This window comes from Helianthus annuus, chromosome 4 (assembly GCF_002127325.2).
Source record: "Helianthus annuus cultivar XRQ/B chromosome 4, HanXRQr2.0-SUNRISE, whole genome shotgun sequence".
Classification (NCBI taxonomy): Eukaryota; Viridiplantae; Streptophyta; class Magnoliopsida; order Asterales; family Asteraceae; genus Helianthus; species Helianthus annuus.
In genome coordinates, this window is record NC_035436.2 from 31,341,174 (window position 1) to 31,361,334 (window position 20,161).

The 20,161-nt window shown below is 36.7% G+C and overlaps 1 pseudogene; it reads left to right on the forward strand.

Moving 5' to 3' along the window:
* Positions 1-2,840: 2,840 nt before the first annotated feature.
* LOC110936037 lies at positions 2,841-6,503 on the forward strand (annotated as a pseudogene).
* Positions 6,504-20,161: the final 13,658 nt, after the last annotated feature.

Genomic DNA, 20,161 nt, shown 5'->3' on the forward strand with positions numbered 1-20,161 from the left:
GTTGATTTCGCTTGAAAATGACACATGTCATTTCAAGCGGAATCTCCACTTTCAAGCGGAATCACACTATTTAACCCATAAATCTACCATTTTCTCGTACAACGTGCCCTGATATAACATATCTAGTACAAGACTCGATACAAGACGAAGACGACAGATGAATGCACTAACAAAGTGGCTTGCCGAGGATCTGATATTGTTTTGTCTCAAGGCAAGTACATCAATGATCTATTAGTCCGGGCAACTATTTCCAAGGCCAAACCAGTCACATCGCCATACACCACCACTGCTCACCTTTCACTTGGTGATAGTTCTCCTTTTGCCGATCCCGTCAAATATAGACAAATGGTGGGTGCAGTGCATATGTTACTCTGTCACGTCCAGATATCACATTTGCAGTTAACAAGGTCTACCAGTTTATGCATGCTCCCACTGAAAATCATTGGTCTGTGGTCAAACGTATCTTGAGGTACTTACATGGGACTGTTGATCAAGGCCTTGTCATTACCCGCTCAACGTCCTCTATTTTGCATGCTTACACAGATGCTCATTTCAACACATTGAGTGCCTACTCCGATGCCGATTGGGCATGGTGTCCTGATGATCGTCGTTCCAGGGGGGATATGCATCTATCTTGGATCGAATTTTATTTCCTGGTCTGCAAGAAAACAAAAGACCATTTCGAGGTCATCCACAGAATCAGAGTACAAAGCCTTGGCTGATACAGTAGCTGAATTAACCTAGCTTGAAACATTATTGACAGAACTTCGAGTTCCGATGCATTTGGCTCCAACCTTATGCTATGACAATCTGGGGGCAACATACCTATCCGCTAATCCTGTCTTTCATGCTAGAACAAAACATGTTGAAGTTGACTTCCACTTCGTCTGTGAAAAGGTTACACAAGGAAAACTATATGTTCGACATATCTTTACAAATGAACCAATTGCTGACGTCTTCACGAAGCTGATATCATCAGACCGCTTTCTCTTTTTGAAGTCCAAGCTAAGAGTTGGTCCCCGGCCTTAGCTTGTGGGTGAATATTTGATAGAAGCTCGAAAACAAGAGGCTGATTTATTGAAATATTAAGATAGTTGGCCAGATTCGAGAGGGGCTAATCTCCAATACAAAAACACTAGATAATCCAAATAAGCAAGACACTCCCAACTAGAACATGAAATGAAATACTTAAACGAAAAATAAAAGAGTTACTTCCTAAACTTCAGCCCCTAAATTCAGCCTTTTAACTTTGACTCCCCTAAAATTCAGCCAATCCAGATTTGAATTAGCAGGTTTGTAACAATACTTCCGGCCTGAAAAAATCGACTTGAGGACAAGTCGAAAAGAAGGTGAAACTGGGATTGCAGTCAATAACAAATTCCCTGAAGGCCGTCAACAGTTGTTTCTTTTTCTGCTTCCACCTATGAATTGTAACTTTTTCATGATCGTTAACCCAAACCTTGTAGTCACCATCATAAGAAGAATGGACATCCATAGGCTGATTAGTTAACGATTTCTTTTCTACGCCATCTCTTACCTTCCATCGAACACCACCTCTGATTCCATAAACACCATTGCAAATCTTTAGTTGACCACCCAAGACATGGTAGCTGATCTTCAATTGACCACCCAAGACATGGTCGTTGATCTTCAATTGACCACCCAAGACGTGCTCAAATCGATCTGCGTCGATACTATCAAGATCTTCCTCTTTGACCGGACCTGGGAGTGGTCCGTGAGGCTCATCCTCGGGTTCTTTGGTTAACTGTGTTTGTCTTGCTAGCCAAGCTTCCCTGATCGCTGAAATATCATTCTTCAGAGATAACAAGGAATCGACTTTTTCTGAAATGATCTCCAATTGCGCAGCGACTGAATCATAAAAAATTTCGCTGCCTCCAATATGGTTGCTCCGGGTCTGCACCATCAGGTTTCCCGGCAATGGAACCATTGATGGATGCTCGAAAACAAGAGGCTGATTTATTGAAATATTAAGATAGTTGGCCCGATTCGAGAGGGGCTAATCTCCAATACAAAAACACTAGATAATCCAAATAAACAAGACACTCCCAACTAGAACATGAAATGAAATACTTAAACGAAAAATAAAAGAGCTACTTCCTAAACTTCAGCCCCTAAATTCAGCCTTTTGACTTTGACTCTCCTAAAATTCAGCCAATCAAGATTTGAATTAGCAGGTTTGTAACAATATTAGACAGAACAATCACACTATATATTTGGCCTGATTATGTTTCCTTAAATATGTTATATTAGCTGTCTATGATTAGGTCTAGCATGTCTATATATATCTCAGTTTCCATTGTAATCACAATTCAATACACAAAATACTTGTTTCTTACATTACATTACGTTACGTTATTCGTTTTTTTATAGAATTCTCGACATAGCGGTATAGAATTCATTGAACACCAAGTAATATTCGCAATAAAGTATTTTTTTGGTATCGTAAGTAATATCGAGTGTTTGTACGATACCGATATATGCCGACCAAACAACACCACTACCGGTACGGATATTCGTTTTTATTGATTTTCAATTGATGTAAAAAACGTGTCGATTGGCAACGATTGCTATGCCAAATGCTGATATCGTACCGATACTATAATGAATCAGACCAATAATGAACAAAGGCTCGCAACAAATTACGCGGAAATCCCACTACTAAATATATAAAAGAGTAGATGATACTTATTCATTAAGCAAATATAAATAAATAAATTGAAATTTAAAAGAAAAAAAAAGCATGAAAAGTATTGATGACAAAAGAAAAGAAATATAGAGGTACAATAATGCGAACTTGCGAAGAAGATGACATTTGAGAGATTCTATATAATTTATTATCCTGAGACTCTTGACTTGAGAGACGACTCAGAAGTCAAGTCATTCATAAACCTGTGAAAGAAAGCAGTTTCGAAAGCTTCCGGCATCATTCGACTTATACAGTAAGCCAAGGTAACATTTGATGCTTAGTTTTAAATCCATTTTACTTTACCAAATGAAGAAGATCAGATTAGACTTTCATTGCATTTATTTCTTATTCTTTGTCTATCCACATGTGTTGGAAATTAACCCCTAAAATCTTTGTTTAGCCATACAAATAATATTGTCATTTTGTTGCCTACTACTTGTATTTGTCGTCTGTGGTAAAAAAATTTTTTTAATAGTTTAATATGAACAATAAAAACTTGACATTCATGACATATTAGATTTCTAGAACTACCTAAACATATAAATTATGAAGAGAGGAAAGTAAATAGAGGTCTCGGCACAAAAGCAACCACGTCGAAAACCGAGGCGTAAAATGCAAAAGCGGCGGGCTTTTTGTACCCAATGGTGGATCATAGCTCCCCCCCCCCCCCCCCCCCCGTTTTTTCGCTTCGTATGTAAGTTTAACCGAAAATTTCCCAAAAATATTATATGTATTGAGTCAGGCCCCTCCTGATTTTACCAAAGGTGAAAACTAAGTTCAAGATCCGCCAATGTTATTATATAATTTCTTTTACACATTCCATAGTTTTTTTAGCTTCCGCTACTCAATAACGTTTTTATATGATTTTACCTACATGTACATGCCAAATAACCCGAGGTACAACAGTTTCTGCATAACCCCTAAAATATCTTTTTTGGCGCTTCTTGTAAAAAAGTGTGGCTTAGCCTACAAAAGGCGCCAGCACCTGTGCCTGCACCTAGGCGCTTTTTAAAACCCAGATATACGTCTTATTAACATTATAAGAATTACCACCTTGTTAAGTTTTTTAACAACAAAATCTATAGGGCACAGTTAGGTACATTGGCACTGAGTTTAGCTCTAAATGATTTGAATCCTCATATTCATAAACTGACACTTTATTGTCTCATATTGCATTAATGCTGCTAAAACAAAGCTAGGAGGCCCAAATGACATTTATCTTCCTTCATTAGTTCAATGACATTTATCCACCTTCATTTCAATTTACAGGAGCATAGTTGTCAATAGCGGCTATAGTGCGCTATGTAGTGAGGCGACCAAGTGTCGCTATCTGGCATAGCGACCAATAGCGTGAATAGCGACATGTTTTTTTTATGTAAACAACAATTAAATATACATCTATAAAATAGCTGGATTTATAGGTTTTTGTTAAATATACATGTAAAATAGTATATATACCAAGGTATTTTGATATAATATACATATAAAAATTTTCAAAATTCTTTCTCTAGTGTATCGCAATTTATAAAATAGTGGTCGCTGTTTGTCGCTATTCGTTACGTAGCATATAGGTCCCTTGTCGCTATTCGCTATTAACAACTATGTGCAGGAGTTGTTGAGTAATTTGTTGTCTAGCTTGGACTGAATTTGTCTCTCTTGAGCGTTTCCCTCGAAGCGAACAATCTTTGTTCTACAAGGTATATCATAAGTTGTATTTTAGTGTGTGCTATGGCTATGATTAACCTTTTGTTGTGTTCTAGACGGCTAAATACATGAGACTTTTGCCTATTGGCTTCATTATACGTGTATATTAATGTACTTTTGCCTATTGGCTTCATTATACGTGTATATTAATGTAGGTTATTCTTTGGATATATTTTAGCTTCCAAGATGTCGAGAAGTGTTAAAACAACTCCAGTAGGTATTGATCTTGGGACAACATACTCGTGTGTTGCTGCTTGGTTTGATCAACACAATCGTGTTGAGATCCTTCCTAATGAACAGGGTAACAACATTACCCCTTCATGTGTGGCTTGTAACGAAAAAGAACTTTTAGTAGGTGAGGGTGCCAAAAATCAGATCACCAGGAACCCCACTCATACCGTTTTTGGTAAGATCATTTGATGAACTTTCATCTTTATCAAATAATAATAATAATAATAATAATAATAATAATAATAATAATAATAATAATAATAATAATAATAATAATAATAATAATAATGATAATAATAGATTAACTACTACTACTTTTATTTTTGCTATATTTTTCAGATGTTAAGCGAATAATGGGGAGCAGATTCAATGATACAAGCTTACAAAAAGACATAGAATCATGGCCTTTTAAGGTAATACAAGGGTCTAGTGATAAGCCAATGATTGTACTTGAACACATGGGTGCGAACAAGGAGTTTTCGGCTGAAGAACTATCTTCCATGATTTTAAAGAAGTTGAAAGAGGCAGCCGAGGCTTACCTTGGTACAACTGTTAGAGATGCAGTGATTACCGTCCCTGCATATTTTAGTGATAAGCAACGACAAGCAACAAAGGATGCTGGTGCACTAGCCGGACTCAATGTCATGCGTTTGATTAATGAGCCTACAGCAGCTGCAATTGCCTACGGTCTAGACAAGATTTCGGACCCAAACCACCCACAACAGAAAAATGTGTTTGTATTTGATTTAGGTGGAGGGACATTTGATGTGTCAGTTCTTACTATCAGCAGGGACGGAACCATAAGTGTCAAAGCAGTTGGGGGTGACACTCATTTGGGTGGAGAGGATTTCGACAAGGCGATGGTTGATTATTGTGTACAAGAATTTAAGAAAAAACAAAAGAAAGATATCAGCAAAAGTGCAAGAGCAATGGGGAGATTGAAAGTTGCCTGTGAGAAAGCAAAGAGGGATCTATCTTCAACAGCTGAAACCTCGATTGACATTGATTGTTTGTGTGATGGAATCGATTTTTCAATGAAGGTCACCCGGGCGAAATTTGAAGATCTGAACGCTCGTTTCTTTACGAAGTGCATTGAGCATGTTGAAAATTGTTTAAGAGATGGAAATATGCACAAAAATAATGTGGATGATATAGTTCTTGTTGGTGGGTCGACTAGGATTCCCAAGGTACAACAAATGTAACAAATGTTGGGTGAGTTTTTTGACTGGAAACCACTTTGCAAGAGTATTAATGCGGATGAAGCTGTTGCATATGGTGCAGCAGTATTAGCTGCAAACTTAAGTGGTAATGGCAATAAAGCTGTGAAGGATTTGATACTCTTAGATGTAACCCCTTTGTCCCTTGGTATTAGCGCTGATGGAGGATATATGAGTGTTATAATCCCAAGGAACACACCAATACCCATCATGAAGGAAAAAAATTATCACACATTGTACGACAATCAAGTATCAATCTCAGTGCGTGTGTATCAAGGTGAGTGCGGTGAAACGAAAGACAACATATTTCTTGATGAATTCACTCTCTATGGTGTTCCACCGGGTCCGAAAGGTAAAGAAAAAAATGAAGGTTTGCTTTAGTATAGATACCAATGGTATTCTTGATGTCTCGGCTGAGTTGGTATCTACGGGTAATAAAAGAAGTATAGTAATCGCTGGGAGTGGAAATGTGTCCAAGGATGACATTGAGAAGATGCTGAATAAGGTTGAGCGTTGTTAGTGTCTATACTTTCAAGATGTTTTTATTGTTTCTTATCAACGCTAAGTTCTAGTATATGTTGCTTTCGTTTTTGGATATCTAGACAATGCCAACCGTTTGGAAATGCATTCGAATTTGCTGGAAATTAAAGTCTCTGAGGTTGCTGCAACAACAATAAGCCAAGCTGAATTTTTGTTAAAAAAAAATAAAATGATAAAAATTTAGAATGAATGGTAGATACATATACATTTACAATTTACTTATTAATTTTACAATTTACAATTACAAGATTTTATTAATCCAATCGTCTGTTGCTCGAAGTTCGCTTGAATAAAGCTCGGCTTGTAAACCAGCTGAGCTTGAGTAGAGATTGGCTCACTCGGTGGTGGTAGCCCAAAACACCCAAACCCGAAGTACTCTATTCCAAATCTGCGATGGTGGTAGCCCAGATCACCCAAACACGATATTGTAGATGAACCACTTTAGGATTGAACTAGTAAAATGAGCACAATTTTGTTGTAAGTTGTAGTAGTTAGAACCTGAATCTTAAAAGCTTATATCTAGCTAAACCAGCAACTCTTTCTTAATTTGCTAGGGTGTTAACTGTTTTGCATAATGGAAACACAATTTAATCATTTGATTTATATAATAATGTTTATACTGTGAAACATGAATATCTTGGACATTTAAAGTTTTTGACAATGGTTTGTTCAACTAAGCTCAAGATGATATATCTTTTGATAATTGATTCTCACTTTTGTGGTTGCTAATAATTCAAGATTTCATATTTGCTTCATATGAAAGTGTTAAAAGTCAAGTTTTACTTTTTATGTTCACCTGCCCCTTCCTATGGACATTATGTGTATATACTTGTGGTTTTTTATGTTTTGAAAATATGTTTGGTTTTTAATTAACTTTTTTTATAGTTAACTTTGGTTTTCCTCCTTGTGGTTTGGTTATTTTAATGGTTTTGCTCCAATAGTTTAAAAATAGTCATTTTCCTCCCTGATCTTTCGAGTTTGTCGCCAGTTTGCTCCCTGGCTCTAACTCAGTTAAAACGTTCAATTAAAAGTAGGGGTATTTTGGTAGTTTACTCCCTGGCTCTAAATCAATTAAAACGTTTAGTTAAAAGTCGCGGTAGTCATGGTCGGTAGGTGGTAGTTGCAGGTGGTGGTGGATGGTTGTGGCCGATAGAAAAAGTGGTTGGAAAGATGGGGGATCAGAAAAGAATTACGTATATACATGTAAATAAACAAGTTATAAGTTTATTTAGGTGAAAAGACTTACATGCCCTTGCTTTTATCTAAAAAATTACCAAAATACCCTTCTAGTTAATGCATTTTTTGGATGGAGTTAGAGGCGGGGAGCAAAATGATGACAAGTTAGAAAAATCAGGGAGAAAAATGGCTATTTTTAAACTACTGGGACAAAACCGTTAAAATGATCAAATCAAAGGGAGCAAAATGGAAGTTAACTCCTTTTTTTAAAACATAAGACTTGTAGGGCCGACCTTTTAGCTTTTAAAAAAACAACTAGTTGATTTTCCGCCCGCGCGTTGCGGCGGTGACCCAATGACTGCAAAACGCGTGTCAGTAACGGCAAGCAGATACCGAATATCAAAACATAAATAAAAATGTCATGAAAAAGATAGTCACTCCGTCCTAAAAAAGTGATTTCAAATAACCTAATATATAATAATAGGACCCACACGTCCTACACGTTGGAAATTCGGTTGTTTTCAGTTCAGTTATTACTGTTACACCCTAACACGTTTAACCTTAAAAATGACGCAGCGGAAAAAGAGCTTTAAAATTTCTTTCCTTATTAACGACATTACTTTCACGAAGGTTCCAAATTCTGAAAATGTTAAACGTTCTATAAAAGAATTCACAATATTCATACTAAAATTTAGATTTCTAGACATTATATACTTCAACTATGTGACCGATCTATCCGTACAATCCTTGCTCTTGACTCGATCTACGTCCGCTTCACTTCCTTAGCAGCAGAAGAAGTCCGTGTTGTACCTGTGGGCATCACATACAACTTAGCCATTAGTCGATGACAACATCATATAACATTAATCTCAAATAATAAAAGATTGAATAACGTTCGATAATGTAACTTGATCCATTCGAATAACCCTTCTCCTTCTCTTGTTCCGGGTTCGGCTTAAATTTCATAAGAATCCGATGTACTCATTCCTGCATTACATACCGACCTCAAACGCATAATTAGTAACGTTAAAATTCTAACATATCAATTCATGCATACATACGTACTTACATACAAACATACATACACATCTGCTTACATACATACCTTTCCTACAACCTTACTTACGTGCATACACTCATACATGTCTTTACACATACATATATACACAACTACATACGTACATACCTTTCCAACATCTTTACATAATCATACAATATTTACATGGGTCTTAGACTTAGGTTTACAACTCATAAGCGTCAAGGGAACACTCGAAATCATGATTGGAAGGCTCGCCATAGACCACGGGTAATATACCGAAGCCTACGATGCATAAATAACATAAATAACTAAATTTCAGCCTTTTGGACATGGGGAGGGCGTCGGCGACGACCCTAGGGGTCGTAGGCGACGGCCCTTGCATTTACACGTAGCCAAAAACCTCCGTAGGCAGCAAAATAACCCGTCAGCAAAAACTGACTTTCCAGGGGTCGTAGGCGACGGCCTATTTGGGCGTAGGCTACGGCCTCTCGAAAATCAGTTTTCCTGCTGTGTTGTTTTCGTCGTTCGAACGCACTAAAACTCGCATAACTTTTGAACCGTTTACCCGTTTAATCTCCCGCTTCTTCCTACATGCTTGTAAATTCACATTCTATCCTATGAACTTGAAATCCAACATCCGGTTTAAGGAAAATATTCACTTAAAGCTCTCGGCTCATTACCTTTTTACAAGTTTTGACCCGTTTATGCATTTACCAACATAACTTGCTTATTTGACCCAAATTTTCCGGAAACCTTATGATTTCAATATTACCTATCATAAAGATTAAATCCTTGGATGCCTTGCATCCTCTTAACCTATTTTCGCTCAAAAGCTTATTTTGACCCATTAAGGGTATTTGCGCATTTTAAGATCTATGACTAACAAAAACCATACTTCTCAATTTCACACTTGTCTAAAACATTTCACTTATCAAACAACGTATTTCTAAACAATTTCGAAGCTTGTTTACCCGATATACCCATCGAGGGCGTTTTGGTCAACTTTGTTTCATCCTTTGCAACAAAGGACTATCCTTTGCAACAAAGGACTCCATCCATTTCTAAACAATTCCTACGGCTTAACCATGACTCTAATCACACTTACCTGGATCGGGTCAAAGCTATGACCCGTCATAATGCTTATCTGCTTAATTGCTAATTAATAGCAATGCAAATCCTTTCACCATTCATCCTGTGAATACATAGTACTTAACAAAACAATCATTAGTCCCCATTGCCAAATGGTGATATCTTCACCATTGTCCGAATTGGTCTTAAAAGACAATTTCATCCTTATGGGGTTGTAATTAGTCATTATTCCTCCCTTGTAACTTATTTCTTCATTAACTCATAGTCAAAGTTACCATAATACCCTTTTTACCCTTTTTAACCCTCAAACTTAGTTTCTTGACATGGTCACATGTTCCGACCCGTGTCAAGCTTGTCGAAACATTATTCTTGATATATTGGGTTATCATGCTCTTAATCTATACTATGAATAAATATTCTACAAAAAAGGTGTAAGCTTTACTTACCTTGCATCCGAGTACGCTTCCCGTGCACATAAGTTCCATTTGACTCGCTTCTTTCCCAAGCTTCCATGTCGCTTACCAAGCATCAACTATCATATATCATTCTCAAGATAGTTAGCTTATTTATCATTCATCACAACCTTTTCATTACACCGATCTTATGTGGAATTTATCCCTCAACCTTATAACATGCTAATCTATCATTTCTTATCCGATTTCTTTAAACATTCACACACATGTTTGATTCTAAACATCATTAACATAAGTAAATCATCAATTTACATCACATTATCTAAAACCCACTTCACTACTACATTATTAATCACTTACTAGTGATCTAAACTTAAGTTCTTCATAATATTATCATGCCTTTGGTGTATGTACTACCTTCTAAACATAAGGTACAACTAGTTCATGCACAATCTCCTAATCTCATACAAAATTCACCAAATTCCACTTCCTAATCAACACGAATCATTCATGCATAAACATCAAACATACTAGTATTACATTTCTTTTAACTCCTCTTACAAGAACCCATCATGCAAATCAAAATACATCAATATTAAGCAAAATTGGACATGGATGATTCACCCATGTCATCATCTTCATCATAACAAATGAGTTTCATCCAAAAACATCAAATTAACCAAAATCATGCATAACCCATATCCAATATGACGATTCTAACACACACCCATTCTCAATTTCATACAAATTCGCGATTTACATCAAAACCCACTTCGTGAAAGATCACCAATCTAACTTCTAATACATACCTTACGATCCCCTTGTGATGGTGATCATTATTCCATGTTTATTTGCGAATTTGAGCCTTGAATCATCCCTTGATTTGAAGCTTTTGAAGAATTAGGGCTTGGCTCCTATGGAGCCCCTTCTGATCGTTCCAGAACACACACGAGATGTGTGTGTTTGTGTGTGTTTTTATTAATTTAAAACATAACTTTCCCCTTGTCCATCTTTGGTCCCTCAAGTTTATACCTTTGCTTGTTTTGCTAAACATTTGACTAGATATAATAACCTAGTTATTACATTCTATTTTATTAGACATGGGGTCTTACTAACAATTTTAATAATTCGAGTTTTGGGGCGTTACAGGTCTACCCCCCTTAAATGAGGTTTCGTCCCCGAAACCTTCCTTATTCAAATCAAACCAATTCTACTCTTACCCCTTTCAAGTTGTTCATTCACAATACTTATGTAAGACTCTATTCGAGAGCTCTTATTAGTGTCCTTCATTTCATATTGCTAGTTTCTAGCACATATCATCCCTAACATTTCATTCATTGAACTTAATCCAAAAGTATACAATCCTTACTTGTATTGATTTTAAGTTTACGGCTTGTCTCTAGCTTCCTATTTAAGCATATTACCTTCATATATCGAAATAAATCGATTTATTTCATTCTACTCATACATCATGTACAATCTTTCATTTTATTCGCTTTGAGACATCCTTAGCATCCCATTACTAATGTTACTTCTAATTATCTTAATGTTCATACGAGAGGTCAACATATCATCATAGGCATACTATAATCATTTATTTACATCAATACTTACTCATAATCACAAGCTAAACATCTTACTAACCTTGACTTCGTCGTGTATGCCAACGGTTTGTGGCCCGAGTCGGCCCATTTCTTCATGGGTTCATGTAATACTTACATTGATTGCTTCCATTGATTTTTTGAGCACCCGCCTATGCGCATTCTTTCAACAATGCCTTGTTCAAATGAACATGGCCAACAAGCCCAACATCAAAATTAGCACTTTCCATCGATACTCGTCATTATTACTTTTTCTCCATACTTATTTTATTTGGGGTTTTAAATGCTCCTAATTCTTTTATTCTTAAAATTATTTCATTAACCTTTTTGCAGAAATTCCCCTTCCCGGCCATACTTAAGTTATCGTTCGGGTTGTATCCCGTCATTCATTCCGACTCACACGAGTCAATTAACAATGTATCTAATATGTGGCTTAATCAAAATTTTCTTTTCTTAACTCAATTTTTAAGTTCGCATATCATTTATGGTCATTCCTTCGTCCTTAAATCCGTCTCGCGGATTCATATTTTTGCATTCATACATTTCATTTCTTGAATCCGTCTTGCGGATTCAAGCATTGCATTCACATCTTTCATTCTTTGAGTCCGTCTCGCGGATTCAAGCATTGCATTCATACATTTCATTCCTTGAATCCGTCTTGCGGATTCAAGCATTGCATTCATACATTTCATTCCTTGAATCCGTCTTGCGGATTCAAGCATTGCATTCATACATTTCATTCCTTGAATCCGTCTTGCGGATTCAAGCATTGCATTCATACATTTCATTCCTTGAATCCGTCTTGCGGATTCAAGCATTGCATTCACATCTTTCATTCTTTGAGTCCGTCTAGCGGATTCAAACATTGCATTCATACATTGTTGATCCGTACCATCTTACAGATTCAACATTCTTCATTCTTATCATTCACACTTTTCATTCTTACATAGTACTCTTAATCTCCCGAGAGTCTTATTACTCATTTCACCCACACGCCCCCCAGCTACCTAATTCTAACGGACATACCTGTGACAACTATCACGGTCTCACGAACGTCATATGTTTCTTGTGTACTGGCCGGGTACACAATCCACATACTAGTTTTGTGTCTTCGTGTAATCACCACCTTATGTCCGTAGAATTAAGTTTCGGCACGTGTACACTTCTAAAACTTCCTTACCATACCATTATTATATTTCATTTAAAATTTTCTTTCACTTGCTTAATTATATACCATTTCATGCACCCATAAGCTAAATCTACGTACCTTGGTCAATATGTCATATTACATACCTTGGTGCCGGCGCTAGACCGCATTTACAGACCATCCCTTCCCAGCAATCATGCTGACCTTACACATAACATACTGTTAGTTATCCTCAAATGCATACTTAAGCATATACTTACATTGGCTTCTACCCTTAGATCTTGATCGAGTCTTGGATTGTATGGGTCCTTATCACAAGAGCACACATGTTTGAGTTCAAGTATTTACCTCCTCATACTTGATTTCCTTCAAACCAGGGCTCTGATACCAACTTGTTACACCCTAACACGTTTAACCTTAAAAATGACGCAGCGGAAAAAGAGCTTTAAAATTTCTTTCCTTATTAACGACATTACTTTCACGAAGGTTTCAAATTCTGAAAATGTTAAACGTTCTATAAAAGAGTTCACAATATTCATATTAAAATTTAGATTTCTAGACATTATATACTTCAACTATGTGACCGATCTATCCGTACAATCCTTGCTCTTGACTCGATCTACGTCCGCTTCACTTCCTTAGCAGCAGAAGAAGTCCGTGTAGTACCTGTGGGCATCACATACAACTTAGCCATTAGTCGATGACAACATCATATAACATTAATCTCAAATAATAAAAGATTGAATAACGTTCGATAATGTAACTTGATCCATTCGAATAACCCGTCTCCTTCTCTTGTTCCGGGTTCGGCTTAAATTTCATAAGAATCCGATGTACTCATTCCTGCATTACATACCGACCTCAAACGCATAATTAGTAACGTTAAAATTCTAACATATCAATTCATGCATACATACGTACTTACATACAAACATACATACACATCTGCATACATACATACCTTTCCTACAACCTTACTTACGTGCATACACTCATACATGTCTTTACACATACATATATACACAACTACATACGTACATACCTTTCCAACATCTTTACATAATCATACAATATTTACATGGGTCTTAGACTTAGGTTTACAACTCATAAGCGTCAAGGGAACACTCGAAATCATGATTGGAAGGCTCGCCATAGACCACGGGTAATATACCGAAGCCTACGATGCATAAATAACATAAATAACTAAATTTAAGCCTTTTGGACATGGGGAGGGCGTCGGCGACGACCCTAGGGGTCGTAGGCGACGGCCCTTGCATTTACACGTAGCCAAAAACCTCCGTAGGCAGCAAAATAACCCGTCAGCAAAAACTGACTTTCCAGGGGTCGTCGGCGACGGCCTATTTGGGCGTAGGCTACGGCCTCTCGAAAATCAGTTTTCCTGCTGTGTTGTTTTCGTCGTTCGAACGCACTAAAACTCGCATAACTTTTGAACCGTTTACCCGTTTAATCTCCCGCTTCTTCCTACATGCTTGTAAATTCACATTCTATCCTATAAACTTGAAATCCAACATCTGGTTTAAGGAAAATATTCACTTAAAGCTCTCGGCTCATTACCTTTTTACAAGTTTTGACCCGTTTATGCATTTACCAACATAACTTGCTTATTTGACCCAAATTTTCCGGAAACCTTATGATTTCAATATTACCTATCATAAAGATTAAATCCTTGGATGCCTTGCATCCTCTTAACCTATTTTCGCTCAAAAGCTTATTTTGACCCATTAAGGGTATTTGCGCATTTTAAGATCTATGACTAACAAAAACCATACTTCTCAATTTCACACTTGTCTAAAACATTTCACTTATCAAACAACGTATTTCTAAACAATTTCGAAGCTTGTTTACCCGATATACCCATCGAGGGCGTTTTGGTCAACTTTGTTTCATCCTTTGCAACAAAGGACTATCCTTTGCAACAAAGGACTCCATCCATTTCTAAACAATTCCTACGGCTTAACCATGACTCTAATCACACTTACCTGGATCGGGTCAAAGCTATGACCCGTCATAATGCTTATCTGCTTAATTGCTAATTAATAGCAATGCAAATCCTTTCACCATTCATCCTGTGAATACATAGTACTTAACAAAACAATCATTAGTCGCCATTGCCAAATGGTGATATCTTCACCATTGTCCGAATTGGTCTTAAAAGACAATTTCATCCTTATGGGGTTGTAATTAGTCATTATTCCTCCCTTGTAACTTATTTCTTCATTAACTCATAGTCAAAGTTACCATAATACCCTTTTTACCCTTTTTAACCCTCAAACTTAGTTTCTTGACATGGTCACATGTTCCGACCCGTGTCAAGCTTGTCGAAACATTATTCTTGATATATTGGGTTATCATGCTCTTAATCTATACTATGAATAAATATTCTACAAAAAAGGTGTAAGCTTTACTTACCTTGCATCCGAGTACGCTTCCCGTGCACATAAGTTCCATTTGACTCGCTTCTTTCCCAAGCTTCCATGTCGCTTACCAAGCATCAACTATCATATATCATTCTCAAGATAGTTAGCTTATTTATCATTCATCACAACCTTTTCATTACACCGATCTTATGTGGAATTTATCCCTCAACCTTATAACATGCTAATCTATCATTTCTTATCCGATTTCTTTAAACATTCACACACATGTTTGATTCTAAACATCATTAACATAAGTAAATCATCAATTTACATCACATTATCTAAAACCCACTTCACTACTACATTATTAATCACTTACTAGTGATCTAAACTTAAGTTCTTCATAATATTATCATGCCTTTGGTGTATGTACTACCTTCTAAACATAAGGTACAACTAGTTCATGCACAATCTCCTAATCTCATACAAAATTCACCAAATTCCACTTCCTAATCAACACGAATCATTCATGCATAAACATCAAACATACTAGTATTACATTTCTTTTAACTCCTCTTACAAGAACCCATCATGCAAATCAAAATACATCAATATTAAGCAAAATTGGACATGGATGATTCACCCATGTCATCATCTTCATCATAACAAATGAGTTTCATCCAAAAACATCAAATTAACCTAAATCATGCATAACCCATATCCAATATGACGATTCTAACACACACCCATTCTCAATTTCATACAAATTCGCGATTTACATCAAAACCCACTTCGTGAAAGATCACCAATCTAACTTCTAATACATACCTTACGATCCCCTTGTGATGGTGATCATTATTCCATGTTTATTTGCGAATTTGAGCCATGAATCATCCCTTGATTTGAAGCTTTTGAAGAATTAGGGCTTGGCTCCTATGGAGCCCCTTCTGATCGTTCCAGAACACACACGAGATGTGTGTGTTTGTGTGTGTTTTTATTAATTTAAAACATAACTTTCCCCTTGTCCATCTTTGGTCCCTCAAGTTTATACCTTTGCTTGTTTTGCTAAACATTTGACTAGATATAATAACCTAGTTATTACATTCTATTTTATTAGACATGGGGTCTTACTAACAATTTTAATAATTCGAGTTTTGGGGCGTTACAGGTCTACCCCCCTTAGATGAGGTTTCGTCCCCGAAACCTTCCTTATTCAAATCAAACCAATTCTACTCTTACCCCTTTCAAGTTGTTCATTCACAATACTTATGTAAGACTCTATTCGAGAGTTCTTATTAGTGTCCTTCATTTCATATTGCTAGTTTCTAGCACATATCATCCCTAGCATTTCATTCATTGAACTTAATCCAAAAGTATACAATCCTTACTTGTATTGATTTTAAGTTTACGGCTTGTCTCTAGCTTCCTATTTAAGCATATTACCTTCATATATCGAAATAAATCGATTTATTTCATTCTACTCATACATCATGTACAATCTTTCATTTTATTCGCTTTGAGACATCCTTAGCATCCCATTACTAATGTTACTTCTAATTATCTTAATGTTCATACGAGAGGTCAACATATCATCATAGGCATACTATAATCATTTATTTACATCAATACTTACTCATAATCACAAGCTAAACATCTTACTAACCTTGACTTCGTCGTGTATGCCAACGGTTTGTGGCCCGAGTCGGCCCGTTTCTTCATGGGTTCATGTAATACTTACATTGATTGCTTCCATTGATTTTTTGTGCACCCGCCTATGCGCATTCTTTCAACAATGCCTTGTTCAAATGAACATGGCCAACAAGCCCAACATCAAAATTAGCACTTTCCATCGATACTCGTCATTATTACTTTTTCTCCATACTTATTTTATTTGGGGTTTTAAATGCTCCTAATTCTTTTATTCTTAAAATTATTTCATTAACCTTTTTGCAGAACTTCCCCTTCCCGGCCATACTTAAGTTATCGTTCGGGTTGTATCCCGTCATTCATTCCGACTCACACGAGTCAATTAACAATGTATCTAATATGTGGCTTAATCAAAATTTTCTTTTCTTAACTCAATTTTTAAGTTCGCATATCATTTATGGTCATTCCTTCGTCCTTAAATCCGTCTCGCGGATTCATATTTTTGCATTCATACATTTCATTTCTTGAATCCGTCTTGCGGATTCAAGCATTGCATTCACATCTTTCATTCTTTGAGTCCGTCTCGCGGATTCAAGCATTGCATTCATACATTTCATTCCTTGAATCCGTCTTGCGGATTCAAGCATTGCATTCATACATTTCATTCCTTGAATCCGTCTTGCGGATTCAAGCATTGCATTCATACATTTCATTCCTTGAATCCGTCTTGCGGATTCAAGCATTGCATTCATACATTTCATTCCTTGAATCCGTCTTGCGGATTCAAGCATTGCATTCATACATTTCATTCCTTGAATCCGTCTTGCGGATTCAAGCATTGCATTCACATCTTTCATTCTTTGAGTCCGTCTAGCGGATTCAAACATTGCATTCATACATTGTTGATCCGTACCGTCTTACAGATTCAACATTCTTCATTCTTATCATTCACACTTTTCATTCTTACATAGTACTCTTAATCTCCCGAGAGTCTTATTACTCATTTCACCCACACGCCCACCAGCTACCTAATTCTAACGGACATACCTGTGACAACTATCACGGTCTCACGAACGTCATATGTTTCTTGTGTACTGGCCGGGTACACAATCCACATACTAGTTTTGTGTCTTCGTGTAATCACCACCTTATGTCCGTAGAATTAAGTTTCGGCACGTGTACACTTCTAAAACTTCCTTACCATACCATTATTATATTTCATTTAAAATTTTCTTTCACTTGCTTAATTATATACCATTTCATGCACCCATAAGCTAAATCTACGTACCTTGGTCAATATGTCATATTACATACCTTGGTGCCGGCGCTAGACCGCATTTACAGACCATCCCTTCCCAGCAATCATGCTGACCTTACACATAACATACTGTTAGTTATCCTCAAATGCATACTTAAGCATATACTTACATTGGCTTCTACCCTTAGATCTTGATCGAGTCTTGGATTGTATGGGTCCTTATCACAAGAGCACACATGTTTGAGTTCAAGTATTTACCTCCTCATACTTGATTTCCTTCAAACCAGGGCTCTGATACCAACTTGTTACACCCTAACACGTTTAACCTTAAAAATGACGCAGCGGAAAAAGAGCTTTAAAATTTCTTTCCTTATTAACGACATTACTTTCACGAAGGTTCCAAATTCTGAAAATGTTAAACGTTCTATAAAAGAATTCACAATATTCATATTAAAATTTAGATTTCTAGACATTATATACTTCAACTATGTGACCGATCTATCCGTACAATCCTTGCTCTTGACTCGATCTACGTCCGCTTCACTTCCTTAGCAGCAGAAGAAGTCCGTGTAGTACCTGTGGGCATCACATACAACTTAGCCATTAGTCGATGACAACATCATATAACACTAATCTCAAATAATAAAAGATTGAATAACGTTCGATAATGTAACTTGATCCATTCGAATAACCCTTCTCCTTCTCTTGTTCCGGGTTCGGCTTAAATTTCATAAGAATCCGATGTACTCATTCCTGCATTACATACCGACCTCAAACGCATAATTAGTAACGTTAAAATTCTAACATATCAATTCATGCATACATACGTACTTACATACAAACATACATACACATCTGCATACACACATACCTTTCCTACAACCTTATTTACGTGCATACACTCATACATGTCTTTACACATACATATATACACAACTACATACGTACATACCTTTCCAACCTCTTTACATAATCATACAATATTTACATGGGTCTTAGACTTAGGTTTACAACTCATAAGCGTCAAGGGAACACTCGAAATCATGATTGGAAGGCTCGCCATAGACCACGGGTAATATACCGAAGCCTACGATGCATAAATAACATAAATAACTAAATTTCAGCCTTTTGTGTGACACCCCAGGATAACCGGGAAAACCTTACAACTTGACTAGCTTCCTCAGTGAGTGCCATCAAATTTCGGGACGAAATTTCTTTCAACTTGGGGATGATGTGACAACTCGAAATTTAGAACCTTTCGTTGTAACTTGCTTGTACATTATGTGACTAGCTGTCCGGTTAAACTTAATGATAATGTGAACCTTTATGTGATATGTGCTTTATTATGTGTGCATTGTATGTATATGTGTACGTGTTTTATGTGAACCGAGAACCCAACCCGAGAACCAAGAACCCGACTCGAGACCATGAGGTCTCGAGTGAATAGTAATCGGTTTTGGGCCTTGGGCCGAGAACCTTTGGCCGGTTGGGCCTTTGGGCCGTGAACCCCCACTCGAAACCCACTAAGGGTGCACACACTTGGAACTTAGCTATAAATACACCACCCTAGTTACTTGTTACCACTTTGTTGAACATTGCACACACACACTCTTCTACTTTTCTCTCTAAGCCTTAAGAACACAAACACATTTCCAAGACTCTCGGATCCACTCGGTTGACACAAGAAACTCTCGGATTTGGACTTCGGATCGGCACACACACACACATCACCAACCGGTTAGTATTTTTATGGTTGATTTTTGTTGTGTTTTGTGAATGAATAAATAAGATGATGTTTATGGTTAGAGATTACATGATGTCCTTGATGTTTATGATGATTCTAATATGCACAATGTTGATAACCGGTTAACATATGTTAAAAGATGAGTTGTGATATTTTGTGTCTAAATGCTTGATGTTGAAAATAGATTCATTGTATGTTAAAAATGAATGATGAAATCGGGTTGCACTTGTGATGAAATCGGACATATATGGAAACCGAGTTGTGTGTTAT